Source organism: Giraffa tippelskirchi, chromosome 6 (assembly GCF_054371585.1).
Source record: "Giraffa tippelskirchi isolate mGirTip1 chromosome 6, T2T-mGirTip1v1.2.pri, whole genome shotgun sequence".
In the NCBI taxonomy this organism is placed as follows: Eukaryota; Metazoa; Chordata; class Mammalia; order Artiodactyla; family Giraffidae; genus Giraffa; species Giraffa tippelskirchi.
In genome coordinates, this window is record NC_137280.1 from 9,832,308 (window position 1) to 9,855,830 (window position 23,523).

Below are 23,523 nucleotides of genomic sequence, written 5' to 3' on the forward strand. Positions count from 1 at the left end.
TAAATATTTCATATACTATGATGATTATATATAACTTTCAAAGAAAAATATTGCAAACATTTTAAAATATTTTATTTAAAGTATTTTAAATGGTGCCCACATTCCAGTTTTAATTATGTGATAGTTATAGGCATAGGAAAAAAATGAATAAAAAAATGGCAAATTGCTACAAATGGTGATGTCCAAGGGATAAACTTCTGTGTATTTTGTCAAAGTGTTAGTAATATAATTACATTACTTTTGTAAAGGAAAAAATATCTTCAAAAATATAACTCAAGGGAGATATATTCTTTTTCTGACTATACGAATTGGTTGACCAAGCTTTGAAGTATTTAGAAAACAGTTAAATTCAAATGAATTTTCCTTTTTTAAAACAGTCTTGCATGGCAAAGTGAAGTGAAAACTGTGAGCTAATTATGTGGTAAATTCAATTAGTGTAGCCACCTAATCTAAATTATTCAGGCTCATTGTAGCTCCAAGAAAGCAAGGACACCCTCCCCAGGACCCAGCCATGTGCAAACAGACCATTAGCAAATCCTGCCAATGGTAAAAAAACAAAATTGATAATTTCCTTCCTATTCTAACCACTTTTTCTACTTGTAGGAGTATGAAACGTCAGATGATTTCATCAATGGCTTTATTTAAATTTAAAAAAAGACTGAAAAAGTCATTCCTATATCTACTGATTTTTAATACATGTAACTTATTGTTCAGTTGTCCAGTTGTGTCCAGCTCTCTGCGAGCCCATGGACTGCAGCACGCCAGGCCTCCCTGTCCTTCACCATCTCCCAAAGTTTGCCCAAGTTCATGTCCATTGCATCAGTGATGCCATCCAGCCGTCTCATCCTCTGATGCCCTTTTCTCCTTCTGCCTTCAATCTTTCCCAGCATCAGGGATTTTTCCAATGAGTCAGCTGTTCTCATCAGATGACCAAAATATTGGAGTTTCAGCTTCAGCATCAGTCCTTCCAACGAATATTCAGGGTTGATTTCCCCTAGGATTGGCTGGTTTGATCTCCTTGCTCTCCAAGGGACTTTCAGAAGTCTTCTCCAGCACCACAGTTTGAAGACATCAATTCTTCAGAGATCTGCCTTCTTTACAGTCCAGCTCTCACAACCATATGTGACCACTGGGAAGACCAGAGCCTAGATTATATGGACCTTTGTCGCCAGAGTAATGTCTCTGCTTTTCAACACACTATCTAGGTTTGTCACAGTTTTCCTGCCAAGAAGCAAACATCTTCTGATTTCATGGCTGCAGTCACCATCCGCAGTGATTTTACAGCCAAGAAGATGAGATCTGTCATTACTTCCACCTTTTCCCCCTCTATTTGCCAAGAAGTAATGGGGCTAGATGCCATGACCTTAGTTTTGTTTTTTTTTAATATTTAGTTTTAAGACTGCTTTTTCACTCTCCTCCTTCAGCCTCATCCAGAGGCTCTTTAGTTTCTCTTTGCTTTCTGCCATCAGAATGGCACCATCCACATATCAGAGGTTGATGATGTTCCTCCCATCTATCTTGATTCCAGCTTGTCTCATCGAGCCCAGCATTTCTCATGATGTGCTCAGCATATAGGTTAAATAAACAGAGTGAGAACGGACAGCCCTGTCCTACTCCTTTCTACATGTTACACGTAAGTTACTACTTGTAACTTACCCACAACTAAATGTTCTCAAAATCATCTGCATGTGCCACAGTTGACTGGAACCTTCGGTCAAGGGAAATTGAAGAAGATATTTTTCCTCCTGTTTGAGATTTGAACTGTTGAGGTAAGAAAATGAATAGCCCATCATCTATTTTCAGTTTGCCTATTTACAGAGCAACTTGAGATCAATCCCATACTCTCCTCATGGAACAATCTGGGAGTTAAAAGAGAAGAGACGCTATCTACCACTTCTGCACAGATGTCTAAACTGCTCATCTTGACTTCCTCCTTCCCTGGAAGAGAACAGTATCAAAATGCCATTTTGGGAAATATAAACTCTGTATTCCTTAGGAGTACATTGGAAGCCCTGGATAGTCCAGGATAATCTCCCCACCTCTAGATTCTTAAAGTAATCACGTCTTCAACATACCTTTTGCCAGATAAGGTAATATTTACAGATTCCAGGGGTCAGAACCTGGGTATCTCTGGGGGGCTATTATGTAGCTTGTTACAGAAATGTTAACTGTTCTGATGGCAAAGATAGTGAAGTAGCAATGATGTTACTGTAGACAACAGCAGAAATGTTAACAAATTTCATGCTGTTAATATGAGCTGTGATAGTGGAGGTGATGTTGATGCTGCAAAGGCAATGGTGAGGTTAATGTGAGCATCATGGCAGGACTGGGGACTTTAATGAAAGTGATTTAGTCTCGATGGTGGGTTCGACACCACAGGGTGAACAGCACCTTTGACTCTAACTCCAAAGGACAGAAAACAGTGCCCTAAGTGGACTAACCAAGCTATCGGCTTGTCTTTCAACAAGTAACGTCAGCTAGCTGAGCAACTTAGAGCAGCAGCTGAGATAGTGAGAGATAAAGTCTCACAGTTGCAGGGGAATATGATTTACATAAAGATTTTCTCAGGAAAGGGAATTTGCCGACATGACTGCCTGTGGTCCAGTTTCTGAAAGCACTTGTGCATTCTCCTGAAGTCTCCAAACGCTTCCCCTCTGATGTAAGACCTCAGGCATCCAGGAGCCAGGCCACAGATTTTGACAATAAGCTACTCCAGTTTCCTGCATAGAGGACAGTGGGTGCACAAGGCCGCCGGTAGGGCAGATCATTATTCTGAAATCCAATCTGTCTTGGTGCACTGATGTATTGTAAATGGCCCCCAGCTCTACCACCCGATGGACTAAGCTTTCACAGAGAGAAGTTTCAGCAGTTCCCTCCAAACCTTTTCGCTCCCTTCTTTTGGCATGCTCAGCACCCTGTCCTGAGAAGTCTGAGTTTATTAGACGTCTATTATAACTGACATATTGTTGCAGTGGGGGTGAAGAGATGCCTTAGACAGATGATCTTAATTGGCTTTCTTCCAAAAGAATTTTTTTAAGAGGAGACAGCTGAAATTCATTCCCATTTACAATTAGTAAAACTTTCTTTCATTATTGAAATGCTTGCTGAAACAGCAGCTACATCAGGGTGACAAATCCCGTTATCATGCTTTTGGCAATTGTCTCCCCAAAAGACGCCTATTGAGAGCATTGTCTGGGTTTGTGTATGAAACTGACAATCAAGCTCCAGGCAGAGAGTGGGGGCAGCTACACAGCCTGCTGCAAAGTGCCTTTGTGTGTGTGTGTGTGTGTGCAAGTATGCGCATTTGTGGTTGTTCAGCAGAGAGATCTAAGATTCTGGAAAAATCTGAGAATGCACTATGTGCGCTAACAAGATCAGTCATCGGGCATTAGTGGGATTCTCAAGCTTGGCCCCTTCAGTTTTCCATTTTCTTGTCTTTTTCTCTGTGAGCGATGGCAGGTGCTATTTTTTTGTCAGGCTGTTACGGGACAAAATGAGGGTCGGGGGGAGGGATCACTTTTTTAAGTGAGCAGTTACCAGCTGAGCTCACATGGTTGACAATAGAACAGTGATGAAAGGCACAAACAATAGCGTGTAAAGCTCACCCCTTTAGAGTCTCGTGGAATGAACTGTATGTGAAGGGACTGAGAAGGCACGCTTGCCTCTGTACCCCTTTTCAGCCCGGTGAAGGGAACTGGACAGGCTATGCTGGTCTGGTACTGGTAGACGGTTGAGTTTGTCAAACTTAGAGGTATTTCTCTCTGGAAATGGAGAAGAAATAGGTAAGACCTTCACATGTTGAGTGGAAGGAGAGAAGGGAAAGGAAAGTGGGGAGGGAGAAAGCGTCAATGCAGCGAGGCAGATAACTGCTCTTTCAGGTCCCGTGAGACACGAGCCTCATTTTCTTCCACCAAACCAACTACCTCAGCAGTGCTGTTTAAATAGCTTTGTTGACTTATCCTCTGACGTGCACCAGGTTGTTTTCTCCCATACTTATCTTGAGTGCTGGCGGTTCCTTTCTCTCTGACCAACTCACCAGAAGCCTGTTGGCTGACTCAGTCTGCTCTTTCTCCAAGAGAGCCACTTCTAGTTTTAAAACCACAATTCAAACCCAGCGAAACCTGCTGTCCATGACAATTAGCCTTGTTCTGATAAAGAACGAGCCGTGTGCTCCTTGTCGTGTTTCTGCTGAAGCATGTCATGGCAGACGGGCTTCTCTTGTGGCTCAGTGCTAAAGAATCCACCTGCCAGGGCAGGAGACACAGGTTCTATCCCCAAGTCAGGAAGATCCCCTGGAGAAGGAAATGGCAACCCGCTCCAGTATTCCTGCCTGGGAAATCCCATGGACAGAGGAGCCCGGGGGGCTACAGACCCTGGAGTCATGAAAGATTCGGACACAACTTAGTGGCTAAACAAAAGCAAAATCAGGGCAGATGTACAGTTTGAGGTTGGAGGTGAAGCAATAAATAATGCTGCTTGAAAGAGACCTATTGAACTGACATCAGAAAATCTCCGGCCCTTGGGATCCTAGGGTGACTGCAATGAAAGTTAAACTCTGCATGGCGTTGTCATTGGTATATTTTCATGGTTTTCATACTTGACTGAGATCAAGAAAGTAAGAATCTTTCTCAGTGTAAGCTCCATGAGGGTATAAACCAATTTTCATCGTGATCAACTCTCCAGGTACTAGCACATAGTAGGTTCTCAATACATTTTTATCAAATGAAGAAATGTATTACTGAGTCTAACTCAGCTTTGCCAGGTACTGTGTGCCAGCAATAACTTTCATGCTTATAATAAATATCAGACATTCAGCATCATAGGCAAAACGTCACATAAATTGTCCCTTTGCTTTCAAAATAACCTAGAGTTGAGGACAGGAGATAGATATATAAACTAAAAAGTGTTGTAAAAACTAAGATCATGGCATCTGGTCCCATTACATCATGGCAAATAGATGGGGAAACAATGGAAATGGTGACAGACTTGATTTTATTGGGCTCCAAAATCACTGTGGATGGTAACTACAGCCATCAGTCACTTTTAATTTCATTATTTTAGTGAAATTAAAAGACACTTGCTCCTTGGAAGAAAAGCTATGACAAATAGATAGAGCATATTAAAAAACAAAGACATTATTTTGCCAACAAAGGTCCATATAGTCAAAGCTATGGTTTTTCCAGTAGTCATGTATGGATGGGAGAGTTGGACCATAAAGAAGACTAAGCACCAAAGAATTGATGGTTTTGAGCTGTGGTGCTGGAGAAGATTCTTGAGAGTCCCTTGGACCCCAAGGAGAACAAACCAGTCAATCCTAAAGGAAATCAACCCTGGCTATTCATTGGAAGGACTGATACTAAAGCTGAAGCTCCAGTACTTTGGCCAGATGATGTGATGAGCCAAATCATTGGAAAAGACCCTGATGCTGGGAAAGATTGAAGGCAAGAGGAGAAGGGAGTGACAGAGGATGAAATGGTTGGATGGCATTACTGACTCAATGGACATGAGTTTGAACAGACTCTCGGAGATGGTGAAGGACAGGGAAGCCTGGTGTGCTGCAGTCCATGGGGTCTCAAAGAGTTGGACACGACTGAGTGACTGAACACCAACAGCCACAAGAGCTCTGATAAAAGCATGCTCAGGGTGAAGGAGAAAACAACCATTCCTATCTGAGCAGGAGGGTTGGGAAAATAAGTTTCTATAAATTGGCTTTTGAATTGAGGTTTAGAAGATAAACAGGAATGAACCAGTTGTCCATGCCTTTGAATTGCCAGCCCTAAACCTGATTCTACCTCATCATGACCTCAGTGGTGTCCCCTCCACAGCATGAATTTATCTGCTGTGATTCTCTTTGAACAGTCATGGAAGACTCTTGAAACCTGGGTACCAGCTCATTTCAATCGATTCTCTATCACCACTGGCTGAAATATTAGCCCTAGAGGTCATCCTCTCCCTCATCCCAAACTCCTCTGGCCTCCCCATCTCCTACCTCCATTCAAATGAGCAGAGAAGCCAAGGGATGGATTACAGAGGATTCTGTATTCAGCCATCTAAGGAAGCAAGGTACTTATTCTGCAAACACCACTTCCAGATAAGTCTTCAAGACCCCACTTTCAACCAATTTTTTACATATAACCCTCTCTTGTGTGGAAATTCTAGAACTTCCACTGCTCTAACAAATGTTAAGGGCATCTTCTTAAACTCCCATTTCATGAAAACTAAATTATATCCTCAAAATTCTTAAAAGATACTTTTATCCTATGTTGGCCTTTACCTAAATCATTATCCTGTTTTCCTTACACCTTCCCTGATGGAAATATCTCATTCTCCTGACACTCATAACCCACAGGCCTCATGAGGAGATCCGGCATTATTCCTACTTTGCCTGGCTATTTCTAAATTGTAACACTTTGCACACTCCATCTTTGAAATACTCGGCATCTGGTCACATACAACTGACTACCCCTAATCAGTATCTCTCCCAACTTTCTTATGTCCCTCATTAATTATAAATATTACCATATGACTCACAGCTTTAGCCCAAATGTAGCCACTATCCTAGGTATCTCCAGTAAATATGTGGAAGACCCACTCCATATCCAAATCTCACAGTTCCTTATCATCCACAACTCCAGTGGCCATCAAAACCACTCTACATCTTGAATTGGTCATCATTTTGAATCATTCTAACATGTGCTGTCAAACTCCAGCCCTTAATTCTTTGTCAACCATTTCCCGTATTTTTCAACCTGTCCCCTCTCTCATACGTCTATTCCCACCACCCCTGCACTTATGCCATAGAGCCCTGAAGTCTCCAGATCTTTATTGTCTGTCAATCATACAGGCTTCTTTCCCTGACTAGCCCTGACCTATGGTGATTACATGAATATTCTGTCAATAGTCACTCGTTTTCCTCACAGGCCTTATATAATGTCAGATCTTAACCCCACCTCTGGGTCATTCCCCTAATTCGCCTTCTCTACTCCTGTATCCAGACTACAAGCACTGTTTGAGAAAATCGCAACAATCATGTGGAGCAGTAACGCAATAAAAGGGTGGTCTCCAGCCTCATCTGGCCCTTGTTACTACACAGCATTCCTTTATTTGTCCTTGGTCCTTGGTCCAACCTATCCATATCCCCCTTGAAATGATTAATTTCATGTGTCAGCCTGTTTAGTCTATGTTCAAGCACCAGTCTAGGTGTTGCTGTGAAGGTATTTTTTAGATGTAATTAACACTTTAATCAGTAGGCTTTGAGTGAAGTAGATTACCCTCGGTAATATGGGTGAGCATCATCCAATCCGTTGAAAATATTAAAAGACTGAGGTCTCCCAAGAAAGAAGGAATTTTTCCTCCACGGACTTCAGGTTTAAGAATGCCACATCAACTCTTCCATCCATTTTCAGCCTGACAGCTTGCCCAGCAGATTTCAGACTTGCCAGCCCCCACAATTGCCTGAGCCAATTCCTTAAACCTCTGTCTCTCTCTATAATAAAACACTGTTGGTTTTATGTTTTTGGAGCTCACAGACTAATTCTTCACTCAGCAACTGTTAAAAAATATCTGTAACTCTTCTCAACTCTTTTCCCAATTCCCACCTCCCTCATTTTCAGGACTTGGTTGGTGCACCCAGAAAGTTTAGGTAATCCAGCCTGGACTGACTCAAATTTCCAGCACCTTACTTCTGATTACCACATACCCAGATGACCACTGCCTTGGTAACATCTTGCTTTGATGTTTAAAGAAACATATTTGAACCCTAATTGCACACCTATGATGAGTACCAAAGTGTTTTACCAAGGTGCTGATGGCTTATGCATCCCTTGGACCTGCCCACACTGACGCCATCTTTCTACTGCAAAGAAACATTATTCTCACTCTGAAGCCCGCTGTTCTTTGATGTATAACAAACATGCACTCATGGTTTGGGTGACTAGGTAGATTTAGAACCTAGAATAAGAGGGGTTATTCTTCAAATTGAAGGTGAGATGCTGCTGTCGTAAAACTCACTTGCCGTTCCTTATAACCTAGAATTTCACACTGACCATAAGCCTCTGAAAGACCTAGCTTGAGGCCACTTTTTTAGGTCTTTTTCCATAATATACTCTCAAAGCCTGACCATCACAAATCTTTGATACGTTTTTTTTTATCTTTCCTCACTTCTCTGAAGAAATATTGCTTCCAGAAACTTCAAATTCCTCCTTCTCTATAGTGCAGAGTAATTCTAGTCTACCCTGGCCTAACCGTAAAATACCAATTCTCAAAATGCCGTCTGCAGACACTTGCAGTGTCACGAAGATCTTTTTAAGGGGTTTGCAAAGGAAAAATTATTTTTGTAATATAAATTAAAAAATTATTTGCCTTTTTCACTTTCATTTTTTCCACAGCGTATAATGAGTTTTCCAGAAGCTATATGACATGGGATAGATATTGAGACACATGAAATGCAGAGTTAGATATGGCAGTCCAGCTCTCTTGTACTAACAGAGACCAGAAAGACATTTGCAAAAATGCAAAACAACAGTTTTTTATATATTACATTGTATTTTTGAAAATATAATTATTTTTAACTAAAAGATGTCATTAGGATTAGATTGGCTTTTTATATTTTTTAAATAAAATTTTATATTAAATTTCCATCTCAATTTTTAATATGGTGAACATCTATAATTACAACCTACATAAACAGAAACTCTTGGGGGCCTTTGATACTTTTTCAAGAGTATCAAGGGTCCTGGGAACCACTGTTTGAAAACCACTCAGGCCATGCTGTCAGATTTCCATCTTTTACTTCCAAGAGGCCTTTTCCTTTTGAAAATTTTCCATTTGAAAGTCAAAGCATTTCTTTTTGAACTCAATTCTTCTGATGTTAATTAATAAACGTTTCCAGAATTTCTAAAAATATAAGCATATGATTTTTTTCTGCTAAAAGCCAAATAATCTATAGCCCCTGTTTTTGTTCACTCACTAAGTTGTGTCCCACTCTTTGCATCCCATGAACTGCAGCATACCAGGTTTCCCTGTCCTTCACCATCTCTCAGAGTTTGCTCAAACTCATGGCCATTGAATCGATGATGCCATCCAAACATCTCATCCTCTGTGACTCTCTTCTACTTCTGCTTCAATCTTTCCTAGCATCAGGGTCTTTTTCAATGAGTTGGCTCTTTGCATCATATGGCCAAAGTATGATGTTTGCTTTGGCAAGCATGCCGAAGTATGCTTCGGTATCAGTCCTTCCAATGAATAGCCAGGGTTGATTTCCTTTAGGATTGACTGGTTTGATCTCCTTGCAGCCCAAGGGACTCTCAAGAGTCCTCTCCAACACCACAGTTCAAAAGCATCAATTCTTTGGTGCTCAGCTTTCTTCACAGTCCAACTCTCACATCCATACATGACTACTGGAAAAACCATAGCTTTGACCAGACGGACCTTTGTCAGCAAAGTGACATCTCTGCTTTTTAATACTCAGTCTAGGTTTGTCACAGATTTTCTTCCAAGGAGCAAGAATCTCTTAATTTCATAGCCGCACTGTCCACGGAGATTTGGGGCCCAGAAAAGAAAATCGGTCACTGATTCCACTTTTTCCCCATCTATTTGCCATGAAGTCATGGGACCAAATGCCATGATCTTTGTTTTTTGAATGTTGAGTCTTAAGCCAGCTTTTTCGCTCTCTTCTTTCACCTTCATCAACAGGCTCTTTAGTTTCTCTTCGCTTTCTGCCATTTAAGTGGTATCATCTGCATATCTGAGGTTGTTGATATTTCTCCTGGCAATCTTGATTCCACCTTGTGAGTCATCCAGCCAAGCATTTCACATGATATACTCTGCATATAATCTAAATAAGCAGGGTGACAATATAAGGCCTTGACGTACTCCTTTCTTAATTTTGAACCATTCCATTGTTCCATGCCCGATTCTAAATGTTGCCTCTTGTCCTGCATACAGGCTTCTCAGGAGAGACAGATCAGGTGGTCTGGTATTCACATCTCTTTAAGAATTTTCCACGGTTTGTTGTGATCCGCGCAGTCAAAGGCTTTAGCATAGTCAATGAAACAGAAATAGGCGCTTTTATGGAATTCCCTTGATTTTTCTATGATCCAGTAGGCAACTTGATGTCTGGTTGCTCTGCCTTTCCTGAATTCAGGTTGTACATCTGGAATTTCTTGGTTCACATACTGCAGAAGCCTAGCTTGAAGGATTTTGAGCATCTTGCTTGCATGTGAAATGAGTGCAATTGTGTGGTAGTTTGAACTCTCTTTGGCATTGTCCCTCTTTGGAACGGGGATGAAAACTGACCTTTTCCAGTCCTGTGACCATTGCTGAGTTTTCCAAATTTGCTGGCATATAGCCCTATATATACTTTATTCCTTCCCTCTGCTCTCACTAATAAGGATCCTCATTCCAGTCAATTCTTATAGCAATGTCCTCAGTCTCATTTCATACCATTTATTTTCATCAGTCAGTCAGTCAGTTCAATCGCTCAGTTGTGTCCGACTCTTTGCGGCCCCATGGACTGCAGCACGCCAGGCTTCCCTGTCCATCACCAACTCCTAGAGTTCACTCAAACTCATGTCCATTGAGTCGGTGATGACATCCAACCGTCTCATCCTCTGTCGTCCCCTTCTCCTCCTGCCCTCAATCTTTCCCAGCATCAAGGTCTTTTCCAGTGTCAGCTCTTAGCATTAGGTGGCCAAAGTATTGGAGTTTCAGCTTCAACATCAGTCCTTCCAATGAACACCCAGGACTGATCTCCTTTAGGATGGACTGGTTGGATCTCCTTGCAGTCCAAGGGATTCTCAAGAGTCTTCTCCAACACCACAGTTTGAAAGCATCAATTCTTCGGTGCTCAACTTTCTTTATGGTCCAACTCTCACATCCATACATGACCACTGGAAAAACCATAGCTTTGACTAGATGGACCTTTGTTGGCTAGTTTATTTATTTGATCATCCTTAAATATTCATTTTTTTAATATCTTAGTTTGTTATGTATTCTTACTTTCTTCAGCCTATAAACTGATATGAGTTCATCTAATTTTTTTAATTTTTATTGTCGATTTACAATGTTGTGGTAATTTTAGGTATCCAGTAAAGTGAATCAGTTATACATAAACATATATCCACTCTTTTCTGGATTCTTTTCCCATATAGACCACTACAGAGTATTGAGCAGCATCCTTGGAATATACAGTAGGTCCTCATTAGTTACCTATTTTAAGTATAGTAGGACATATATGTCAGTCCCAATCACTTAATTTATCCCTCTGGAAACCATAAGTTTGTTTTATCCATCTATCTATGACTCTATTTCTGTTTTGTAGATAAGTTCATTTGTACCCCTTTTTTAGATTCCATGTATAAGGGACATCATATGATATTTGTCTTTCTCTGACTTACTTCACTCAATATGACAATCTCTAGGTCAATCCATAATGCTGCAAATGGCATTATTTTGTTCTTTTTTTATAGCTGGGTAATATTCCATTGTATAGAGATCACATCTTCTTTATACATTTCTCTGCTGGCGAACATTTAGGAGGCCTCCATGTTCTGACTACTGTAAATAGTACTGCAATGAACATTAGGATGCATATAGCTTTTCAAATCATGGTTTTCTCTGGATATATGCCCAGGAGCAGGATTGCTGGATCATATGGTAGCTCTATTTTTTAAAAAAGAAGGCTCCATACTGTTCTCTGTAGTGGCTGTGTGCGTGTGCTTAGTCATGTCCAACTCTTTGCAACCTTTTCAAAGACTGTAGCCCACCTGGGGATTTCCCAGGCAAGAATGCTAGACCAGGTTGCCATTTCCTTCTCTCGGGGATCTTCCAGACCCAAGGATCAGACCCACGTCTCTTGAGTCTCCTGCATTGGTGGGCAGGTTCTTTACCACTAGCACCACTTGGGAAGCTAAACCAATTGGTAGAGTGGCTACATCAACTTACACTCCCTTCTTCCACATCATCTCCAGTATCTACTGTTTGTAGATATTTTGATGATGACCATTCTGACCAGTGTCAGGTGATACACCACTGGAGCTTTGATTTTCATTTCTCTGTTAATTAGTGATGTTGAGCATCTTTTGATGTGTTTGTTGTCTATCTGTATGTCTACTTTAGAGAAATGTCTATTTAGATCTTCTGCCCATTTTTGACTGGGCTGTTTGTTTTTTTTTACATTGAACTTCATGAGCTGTTCTTGGAGATTAATCTTTCTTCAGTTTCTCAGTTGCAAACAATTTCTCCCATTCTGAAGGTTATCTTTTCATCATGTTTATAGTTTCCTTTGCTGTACAAAAGCGTTTAAGTTTAATTAGGTCCCATTTGTTTATTTTCATTTTATTTTATTTTATATTTATTGTATTTTATCTCCATTACTCTAAGATGTGGATCAAAAGAGATCTTGCTGCAATTTATGTCAAAGTGTTCTGCCTTTATTTTCCTCTAAGAATTTTGTAGTATCCAGCCTTACATTTATATTTGTATCCATTTTGAGTTTATTTTTATGTATGGTGTTAGGGAATGTTCTGGTTTTGTTCATTTTTATGTAACTGTCTTTTACCATCATCACTCATTGAAGGGACCATCTTTTCTCCACTGTATATTCTTGCCTACTTAGTCATAGAATTGTGGTGCTAGAGGAGACTCCGAGAGTCCCTTGGAATGCAAGGAGATCAAACCAGCCCGGAATATTCACTGGAAGGACTGATGCTGAAGCTGAAACTCCAATACTTTGGCCACTTGATATGAAGAGCTGACTCATTGGAAAAGACCCTGATGCTGGGAAAGATTGAAGGCAAGAGGAGAAGTGAACAGTAGAAGATGAGATGGTTAGATAGCATCACTGACTCAATGGATATGAGTTTGAACAAACTCCGGGAAATAGTGAAGGACAAGAAAGTCTGGCATACTGCAGTCCATGGTGTAGCAAAGAGTCAAATATGACTTAGCAACTGAACAACCAAACAGCAACAAAAGATAGTGCATAGATTTATTCTATTGTGTTCCGTTGATCTATATTTCCATTTTATGCTAGTACCATACATACTGTGTTGGTAACTGTGGCTTTGTAGTTTAACCTGAAGTCAGGGAGCCTGATTTTTCCAGCTCCATTTTTCTTTCTTAAGATTGCATTGGCTATTCATGGTCTTCTGTGTTTCCATACAAGCTGTAAAATTTTTGTTCTAATTCTGTGAAAAGTGCCATTGGTAGTTTGATAGGAATTGTATTGAATCTGTAGATTGCTTTGGGTAGTATAGTCATTTTCACAATAATGACTCTTCCAATCCAAGAAGATAATCCATAATCCGGTATATCTCCCGGTTTATGTCATTTTTTGTTTTTTTCATCATCAGGGTCTTACAGTTTTCAGAGTATCTCTTTAGGTAGGTTTATTCCTAGGTGTTTTATTATTTTTGCTGCAATGAGAAATGGGGTTGTTTCGTTAATTTCTTTTTCTGATATTTTATTGTTAGAGTATAGGAATGGAAAAGATTTCTGTGTATTAATGTTGTATCCTGAAACTTTATCAGATTCATTGATTAGCTCTAGTCCTTTTCTGGTAGCATCTTTAGGGTTTTTTTATGTACAGTACCATGCCACCTGAAAACAGTAACAGTTTTACTTCTTTTCCAGTTTGGATTTCTTTTATTTCTTTTTTCCTCTGATTGTCATAGGTAAGACTTCCAAAACTATGTTTAATAATTGTGGCCAGAGTGAACACGCTTGTCTTGTTCCTGATCTTAAAGGAAATGCTTTTAACTTTTTCACCATTGAGAATGATGTTTTCTGTGGGAGTGTCATATATGACCTTTATTATGTTGATGTAGGTTCCATCTTTGCCCACTTTCTGGAGAGTTTTTATCATAAAAGAACATGAAATTCTGTCAGAATGTTTTTCTGCATCTATTGAGATGATCAAGTTTTTTTTTCTTCAGTTTCTTAATGTGATGTATCACACTGATTGATTTGCAGATACTGGAAAATCTTTGCATCCCTGAGATAAACCACATTTGATCGTGGTGTGTGATCCTTTAATGTGTTGTTGAATTCAGTTTGCTAGAATTTTGTTAAGGGTTTCTGCATTTATGTTCATCAGTGATACTGGGCTATAGTTTTCTCTTTTGTGACGCATTTGTCTGGCTTTGGTATTAGAGTGACGGTAGCGTTGAGCGACTTCACTTTCACGCATCGGAGAAGGAAATGGCAACCCACTCCAGTGTTCTTGCCTGGAGAATCCCAGGGACGGGGGAGCCCAGTGGGCTGCCCTCTATGGGGTCGCACAGAGTCGGATACGACTGATGCGACTTAGCAGCAGCAGCAGCGTGAGCTTGAGGGTGTTTCTCCCTCTGTGAATTTTCAGAAGGTTAGGTGTTGCCTCTTCCCTAAATGTTTGATAGAAACCGCCTGTGAAGCCATCTGATCCTGAACATTTTTTGTTTCTTTGTTGGAAGGTTTTATATCATAGTTTCAGTTTCAGTACTTGTAACTGATCTCTTCATATTTTCCATTTCTTCCTGGTTCAGTCTTGAAAGGTTGTACCTTTCTAAGAATTTTCCCATTTCTTAGAGGTTGTCCGTTTTATTGGTGTACAGTTGCTTGTAGTAGTCTGTTACGATCCTTTGTATTTCTGTGGGATCCGTTTTAACTTCCTCTTGCTCATTTTTAATTTTATTGATTTGAGTCTTCTCTTTTTTTTTCTTGATGAGTCTGGCTAAAGATTTATCATTTCGTTTATCTTATCTATCTTTTTTTATTTTCTCAAAGAACCAGCTTTGAATTTCACTGACCCTTGCTATTGTCTTTTCATTTTTATTTCATTTATTTCTGCTCTGATCTTTATGATTTCTTTCCTTCTACTAAATTTAAGATTTTTTGCTCTTCTTTCTCCAGTTGCTTTAGCTGTAAGTTGAAGTTGTTTATTTGAGATTTTTCTTGTTCCTTGAGGTAGGATTATATCACTTTAAACTTCCCTCTTAGAACTGCTTTTGCTGATTTTCCATAGGTTTTAGTCACAAAGAGTTGGGCACGACTGAGCAACTGAACTGAATTGACAGGTTTTGGATCTTTTGGATCGCCATGTTTTTTGTTGTCATTTTTCTCTAGGTGTTTTTTAATTTCCTCTTTGCTTTCTACAGTGATCCATTGGTTATTTAGTAGCAAATTATTTAACCCATGTGTTTGTGCTTTTTACAGTGTATTTTTTCTGTAATTGATTTCTAATCTCATAATGTTGTGGTCAGAAAAGATGCTTGACATGATTTCAATTTTCTTAAATTTACCAAGGCTTGATTTGTGACCCAAGATATGATGAATCCTGAAGAATGTTGCCTGTGCACTTGGGAAGAAAGTGTATACTGCTGCTTTCAGATGGAATGTCCTATAAAGATCAATTAAGTCTATCTGGTCTAATGTGTCAGTAAGGCTTGTGTTTCCTTATTAATTTTCTGTCTAGATGATCTGTCCATTAATGCAGTGGGGTATTAAGGCCCCCTACTATTATTGTGCTACTGTCAATTCCCCTTTTATGGCCGTTAGCATTTGCCTTATATATTGAAATGCCCCTATCTTGGGTGCATATATATTTTATAATTCTTTTATCTTCTTAGATTGACCCTTAGGTCATTATGTAGTGTCCTTCTTGTCTCTTGTAAACAAGTCTTTATTTTAAAGTACATTTGTCTGAGTATTGCTACTCCAGCTTTTTTTTGGTTTCCATTTGCATGGATTATCTTTTTCAATCCCCCATCTTTGAGTCTGTATATATCCCTAGGTCTGAAGTGGATCTCTTGTTGACAGCATGTATACAGATCTATGTCCTTCAACTGTCTCATTTAATCTGTCTACATTAAGGTAATTATTGATATGTATGCTCCTATTGCCTTTTTTTAATTGCTTTGGGTTGATTTGTAGGACTTTTTTCTTCCCTTTCTCTTTTGTTCTCTTCTGTTGTGTTTTCTTCCTAGAGAAGTTCCATTAACATTTGTTGTAAACCTGTTTGGTGTTGCTGAATTCTCTTAGATTTTCCTTGTCTGTAAAGCTTTTGATTTCTCCAGTGAATCTGAATGAAGTCCTTGCTGGGTAATCTTGGTTGTATTAATTGTTTTTTTCCTCCCCTTTCATCACTTTAAATATATCCTCCCATTTCCTTCTGGCCTGCAGAGTTTCTGCTGAAAAATCAGTGGATTACCTTATGAACATTCCTTTATGTATTATTTGTTGCTCTTATTATTTTTTTTATATTTAATTTTTTGTTAGTTTGAGGCATGTTTCTCCTTGGATTTATCCTATATGGGACTCTCTGCACTTCCTAGACTTGGGTGACTATTTCCTTATCCATGTTAGGAAAATTTTTGACTACAATCTTTTCAAATGTTTTCTCAGGCCCTTTCTTTTCTGGTACCCTTATAATTGGAATGTTTGTGCATTTAATGTTGTCCCAGAGGTCTCTGAGATGTTCATTTCTTTTCACACTTTTTTTTTATTCTGTTTCACAGCAATGTTTTTCACCATTCAATCTTCTAGCTTACTTATCCATTCTTCTGCTATTATTCTGCTATTGATTCTTTCTAGTGCATTTTTTCATTTCATTTATTGTTTTGTTCATCTCTGTTTGTTCTTTAGTTCTTCTTCTAGGTCTTTGTTAAACATTTCTTATCTTCTAGATCTATGCCTCCAGTCTTTTTTCAAGATCTTGGATCATCTTTAGTATCATTGCTATGAATTCTTTTTTAGGAAGATTGTCGGTCTCCTCTTCATTTATTTGTTCTTGTACTTTTTTTTCTTGCTCCTTCATCTGCAACATATTCTGTGTTATCTCATTTTGTCTAACTTCTTGTGTTTGTGGTCTTCTTTCTGCAGGCTGCAGAAACTTAGTTCTTGCTTCTGATGTCTGCTACCTGGTGGGTGAGGTTGCTCTAGGAGCCAAGACAGTGATTAGGGATGAGTGAGCCACCCAGGTGGCAGGCTCCTGCCAGGCTCCTCTGTCCATAGGATTCTCCAGGCAAGAACAGTGAAGTGGTGGCCATGCCCTCCTCCAGGGGATCTTCCTGACCCAGGGACTGAACTCTCATTTTCTGCAGCTCCTGCGTTGCAGGCAGATTCTTTTACCACTGAGCCACTGGGGAAGCCCCTGTAGAATCACCTAATTTGTCTTCTTTTTCAGCTAAGTTTCTGTAAGAAGAGTCAAACTTTTTCCATCTCTATTTCCCTACTCTTCAGCTCCTTGGATCTGATGTCTGACTGAATTCCTCCACAACAACTGTTTTGGTAATGATCACTCATGATTTCCAATGGATTGATCCCAGGCAGTTCTCATAAACAATGGATACTCGCAACACTTCACACTGACCACCCTTGCTGTCTTTGCTGTCTATGGCTTGTTCTTCATCGATCTACTTTCTCTCTAAACTTTCTCTCTTCCTCTTCTTTTTTGGGTTCCTCTTCATACTTTAACTCCCCAAATTTTATTTTCAAAACTTCTGTCAATATTTTCTAAACTTTTGTCCACACCCTGGTTGGATGTGAAAATCAATCAAAAAGACTTGCAGGAGACTGGCAAATTTCTGACTCGGTTAATGGCTGATGCCACCACATGAATCACACAATATGACTCAAGCAAAGTATTAACATGATCAAGAGGGGAATTGGGCAGAAGAGGAAGAGGAAGAGAAACCTGACAGGAGAAAGATTGAAATGCGCAGATACACATCATCTCTGAAGTTTTTTTTTCTCTTCTAAAATCCAAGTATTCAGACCCATTCTTGAATGAGATGCAAATTATGGACCAGTATCAGGGAGAATATAGTTACAAAACATAGATAAGCTGCATGACCATTTTCTAGAACTGCTGTGGACTAAGTAACCTCACAAGTCCCTTCAATATTTAGATGTTATGATTCTATGGATATCATCACTGTATTAAATACAGGACCAAAGACAAAGAAACCAAGGCAGACCCACAAAAAATCAAGGAACGAATCACAGTAAGAATATATTTTCTTCCTTGCCCTGAGGAGCTAAGAATTAGTTGTCTAAATTATATAAAACTCATTATAAAAGACATTACATACACAAACCAAAGAATTTCTTCTTGACTGACATTTTAGCAAGCAGTGAACAGTCTTCTAAATTCTTTTGCTTCCCACCTTGTAATAAATATCCTCATTTATTCACCTCAGTAACTTCTGTTGTTTCCATCTGAGTAAGATTCGTTTCAGGGCTAAACCTGGCAACCAACGCTTGACCAGCGACTTGTGACAGCTGACATCTGATAAACAGACGGAACAATCCCTGATGTTGCTAGGCAGTTTCCTCATAATTTGACATTGACATGGTCACTCTTCTCAGGGACTCTGAGCCTATGAAGAGAAGTGCTTGTTGCCATACCACTTTAACTGCCCTTTGAAGGAGGCCTGTTGACCCACTCAGTATTGTTATCTTCTCTGAATAAGTGCAAGCTACCCTTGACCTTCCAACTAGACAGCAACTAGGGTATAAGCCACACTCTCCTAGAGAGCTTCTGATTTTCGGACATGTCAGATTTAAATACCTGGCTTCAAATAAATGAGAAAATAGGTGAGGATCCACGGTTGCTGAGACCAACCAGAGTAAAGGGGAAAAAGAAAAGAATGAGGTGGAGAAGGACAAGAAGCAGGAGTGAGGAGAAAGAGAAGAACACTTATTAAATGCCTGTTGTGTGTGAAGAGCCAAGAGAGCCCTTTTATATATAGCATCTAATCTCGTGAGGAGCACAGTTATTGTCTCATGATTTCAGATGGGGAAACTGAAGCTTAGAGGCTAACCTGTCTGAGCACCCGGCTCTGCCACACTGGATTCAGGCTGAGAAGGTCAGCAGGAAAAGCTTATATTTGGGTAACGGTTTACAGAAGTTGAGAAAAATACTACAAGGCCTTGCATTCTTGATGTTTGAAACTTGTGCAACTGTTTTTTAAGTTAACTTATAAAACCCTTATAGCACCAAAATAAGGGAAACTATTACCCAAAATTCCTGCTATATGGAATAGAAGAGTATCTATGTACATCAAGATAAATTAGTTAAACAGTACTGCAACTATAACTCTTCTGGAATGTTTTTTAGTGTTTAAGAAAAAAATAGACTTAGATACTGTCATTACCGAGAAATATATTACAGTACTTTGGAATCACTGTATAAACTGCATAAACAGCATAAAACACTAGCAAATGCTACAAATACCTAAAATTTTAAGGATATTTCTTTTCATTTTGAATTTATTGATCTGCAGTACCATCTCTGTTCAGATAGAATGAATGTTTCTAACAATATCAGAGCTGCCTGCTAAAGAATAGAAGCAAGTTAATATCAGGAGCTGGGTGACTTTTATCTCCATTATCATTTTGACCTTTGATTATAACATAGCCACTGTGATCTTAGAACTTTACAATCATGTAGCACTTGACAGTTACAAAGTTCTTTTTCATATCATCTCATTATATTCTAATAACTCCCCTAAATTGCTTTCGTCCCTTTGAGAATCTCCAAAAATCAGTGGACTTGCCCCAAGTCACATCTATGATAGGTATCAGAGCAAGGATTCCAACCTAAGTTCTCTGCTTCCACTAACTTATTATGCTTATAATCATGTTTGTGGTAGTTCACAACATATTTATTCTCTGATGATAAAACCACTTACATAAGCATTTTTACATGATTTCAGTAAAGTTAAACTTAATCACATCTTAATGGTGACGGCAGATAATTTCAACTCAAAATGGACTGTATTAGCTATTTTATGACTTGACATTTTAGAGTTTATCAAAAACACTCAGGCATAAAGGAAAATACTAACTTCTCCCTGAACTTGCCTGGTGAATGTCTAGGTTAGGGAAGGAATGTTAAGAGTGCAGAACGTTATGTATCTGTAATCTGATAAGCAGCTTGATAACCAGAAGCTAAATCCAAAAAGTTCATCTTGAATTGCACTCTAGGCTGTGATGTGTCTCTCCACATATCCGTGTATGTGTGCACAAATACGAAGTATGTAGATGCATGTATATTTATATCTATACACATATGTATTTATATATATATAGTAATATGTAAATATAGATGCCACTTCCTAAATACAAAAACATGCAGTCTGCATGAGTCTGTTACTACGAAGAGCGTGAGGATTGTGACAGACCGCCTGGTGAAATGTTATCCATGTTATTCACAAGACAAAAATTAGCATCACTCCCTCACTGAGTGTATTAAAAAAAATAGGAGAATGAAATGAACTGAAACTTCCCATTGAAAATCAAGCAACATATAGGTTGGTTTCCTTCTGAAAGATTCTCTTTGTTCTGACACAACACAGCAATCATTTAAATCACTCCAATTGCTCTTTGCGGGTTGTATCTGGAGACACGCTTGGGTGTAGGTGTCTCTGCTGCAGGAAAGTGGCAAAGTTCGCTTGGCACCCACCTTTTCAGCTGGGCCCCCTCTCTCTCTCTTTGTGTTTGACCTTCACTGACATTCAAGCTACAAGCCCATCCCTGGCCTCTTGTTGGAAGAACTGGGGCTAACCCTGCGTAGTAGGCCCTGTCATGTTCCACCCTTGTCCTTCAGGGCCTTTAAAATATTTCTGGGCTTTCTCTTTGAGAAAAACTGCGCACCTCCGACTCTGGAGAATTTAGGGAACTACTGGTTACTGGAGCGCTTTGCTCACACAGAGGGCTTTTTAAAGTGCCTAGTGGTAACATATCCCTGAAGCATGTCAATCAGTTACTGACAGAAGAGGAGGAAAGCCCTTGCTTGATCTGGGACAGAATCAGAAGTATACTTTATACTGTCTATCTCCCCTGCAAGATCAAACCAAGACTGGGACTTTGCCTGGAATCACACCCTTGTTCAGCTTCTCCCCTTTCCTTTTAGTGTGTCCTGGAGCACATTCTTAGTAAGTTACTGGCATGGGGTCTGCGGCGGGGGAGCCCAATCACAGGTGACAGCTTGCTTCCCTCCTCTGCTCCTCCACTCCTCTTCTTTTTCTTTTTCTCCTCCTTTATCTTGTAGTTTCTCACCCTAATTCTTTTGAAAGATAAATTTATGGCATACAAATCAATAAATTAGTGAGAGCTAAGATTTATGGAACACTCACTATCAAATATTGTTCTAAGTGACTTGCATGTATTAATCCTCATACCAACCCTAGATACAGGTATTATTATTATTATCTTCACTCTACAGGAAAGGAAATTGAGGCTTTCCTGTAAATTGCTGCAGAGATTAAGTAATCTGTTTAAGGTCATACAACTGGGATTTGAAGGCAGGGATTCTGGCTTCAGAGCCCATGCTTTTTCCAGTTTATCACACTTCAGAAACAAGCCTGGCTTTCTAAGTACCAGATCTGATTCCTTCCCTAAATGATAAGAATTCAGAAAAGTTCTTGAATTTTCTGTGCCTCAGTTTCTCTTCTTACATTCTTTCTGTAAAATGGGACTTCCTTGCAGTTTGTATTCACAAACTAACAAGAGTTTTTTAAGTAGTTTATTATTCTATTAAACTCTTGCTTGGAGTAAGCATAGGCATAACTTTTGTCAAATGTCAAATCAGTCCTGTACTACTAAAATCTTCTGATGAGTTGGCAATTGTGCATTATTGCTGCTGCTGCTGCTGCTAAGTCGCTTCAGTCGTGTCTGACTCTGTGTGACCCCATAGACGGCAGCCCACCAGGCTCCCCCATCCCTGGGATTCTCCAGGCAAGAACACTGGGGTGGGTTGCCTTTTCCTTCTCCAATGCATGTGCATTATTACTACTTTTTAAATTGTTGCCAAAATAGTAAACAGGATTAAGTTTCCAAATTGTTCAAAGATATTCCCAACAATGTTGAAATAATGAGCACATTGCCATCATGCCATACTGCCTGTTAGCTCGTTACATGGAAATGGAGGCATAGCTGACATCATTTACAAAGATTAATTCAGTACAGCTATTTTTTTCTTTTTCTTATAAGTGTGAAAGAAATGCCTCACCAACTCACTATGACTAAGAATTTTGGATGCCTCATGAAAAAGATGGTGCTTTCATATCTCTGTAGAAATGAAGACCAGGGCAAACAACTTCATTCATGTCTTGTGAATCTATGTTAATGAAATCCGTAATCAAATTAATCTGATTTAGTTAACATGAAATAAACAAGAGGGCTGTGGTAGATTCAGGAATAGCATTTCAGAGGCATGTTATTCCCATGGAAAGTTGTCTGGAGGAAGCCTGTCATCAGACACCATGGTGTCTCGGTGTTGGTACCTGATCAGACCCACGGTGGCGTAGAGGGCGGGGGGTGGGGCGAGTCTTGCCTGGTGTGTGACTCTGCAAGTTTCATAGCTTTTCTTCCTTAGGTCCCTTGTATAATGTAAAGCAATTTAGACAGGAAGCTCCCTGATCTTAATCAGGTCCATGAGTATTTGGTTTTGTTAAAGCCTGTGGGTTTACTTTTGTTTGGATTTTGACTGGAAAGAAGCACCAGGATTCCCAGTTTCATTTATTTAATGAATATTGGCTTGTGCTTTGGTAAATTCTGACACTACCTTTTCCCAGTATATACCCAGACAGTCCTTGTGATCCACCAGTCTACTCATCAGCTGACAAGTTCTGCTGGTACATTAAAGAAAGAGGAAGTAACAGTAACTCTTGGATTTTTTTTTTTTACTTTACAATATTGTAATAGTTTTTGCCATACATTGACATGAATCAGCCATGGGTTTACATGTGTTCCCCTTCCTGGACCCCCCACCCACCTCCCTCCCCATCCCATCCCTCTGGGTCATCCCATTGCCCTGGCCCTGAGCCCTTGTCTCATGCATCAAACATGGAATGGTGTTCTGTTTCACATATGATAATATACATGTTTCAATGCTATTCTCCCAGAACGTCCCACCCTCACCTTCTCCCTCAGAGTCCATAAAATTGTTCTATGCATCTGTGTCTCTTATTCTGTCTCGCATATAGGGTTATCGTTACCATCTTTCAAATTCCATATATATGCATTAGTATACTGTATTGTTGTTTTTCTTTCTGGCTTACTTCACTCTGTATAATGGGCTCCAGTTTCATCCATCTCAGTAGAACCGATTCAAATGTATTTTTTTTAATGGCTGTAACTCTTGGATTTTTGACCTGAGAACAAAATACCTGCTGTTCATCCGCTATTGCCACAGGCCATGGGGGTCTGTGGGCTCACAATTTCCAAACAAACTACTGTGGGGGGCAGGAGATCAAGATGAGAGAACAGTAAGGAGGCAATGGTGAATGTTACTGGACAAGGAAAGACACTGAACCTGCCTGATGACTTGCAAAAAGCCACCAGTGCTTTCTTTAAAGTTTTCTGTCTACTAGCCATTCACCTGTTAGCTTTGATTCATGATGTGAAAAGGAAAGGGGAAAACAACATGCTCTCTCATCCCGTGCAACAGGGAGAGTGAGAAATAAGGAGGAAGTAGCAATGACTCTTGAATTTTTGACCTGAGAGAATGGTTTATAATGGTGCTACTAACTCCCTTTTAAA

General features: G+C 39.6%; 1 long non-coding RNA gene across 3 annotated transcripts in view; it reads right to left on the reverse strand.

Moving 5' to 3' along the window:
• Positions 1-23,523, reverse strand: part of LOC145509020 (uncharacterized) — a 63,808-nt gene that overhangs the window by 27,898 nt on the left and 12,387 nt on the right. For 2 of the 3 annotated variants that reach the window (XR_014055789.1, XR_014055788.1), the window contains one exon: positions 3,606-3,761. This is a non-coding gene — a long non-coding RNA (uncharacterized LOC145509020). Of the gene's footprint in view, positions 1-1,656; positions 1,762-3,605; positions 3,762-23,523 lie in introns of all 3 variants that reach the window. The other variant, XR_014055790.1, reaches the window with a different exon arrangement.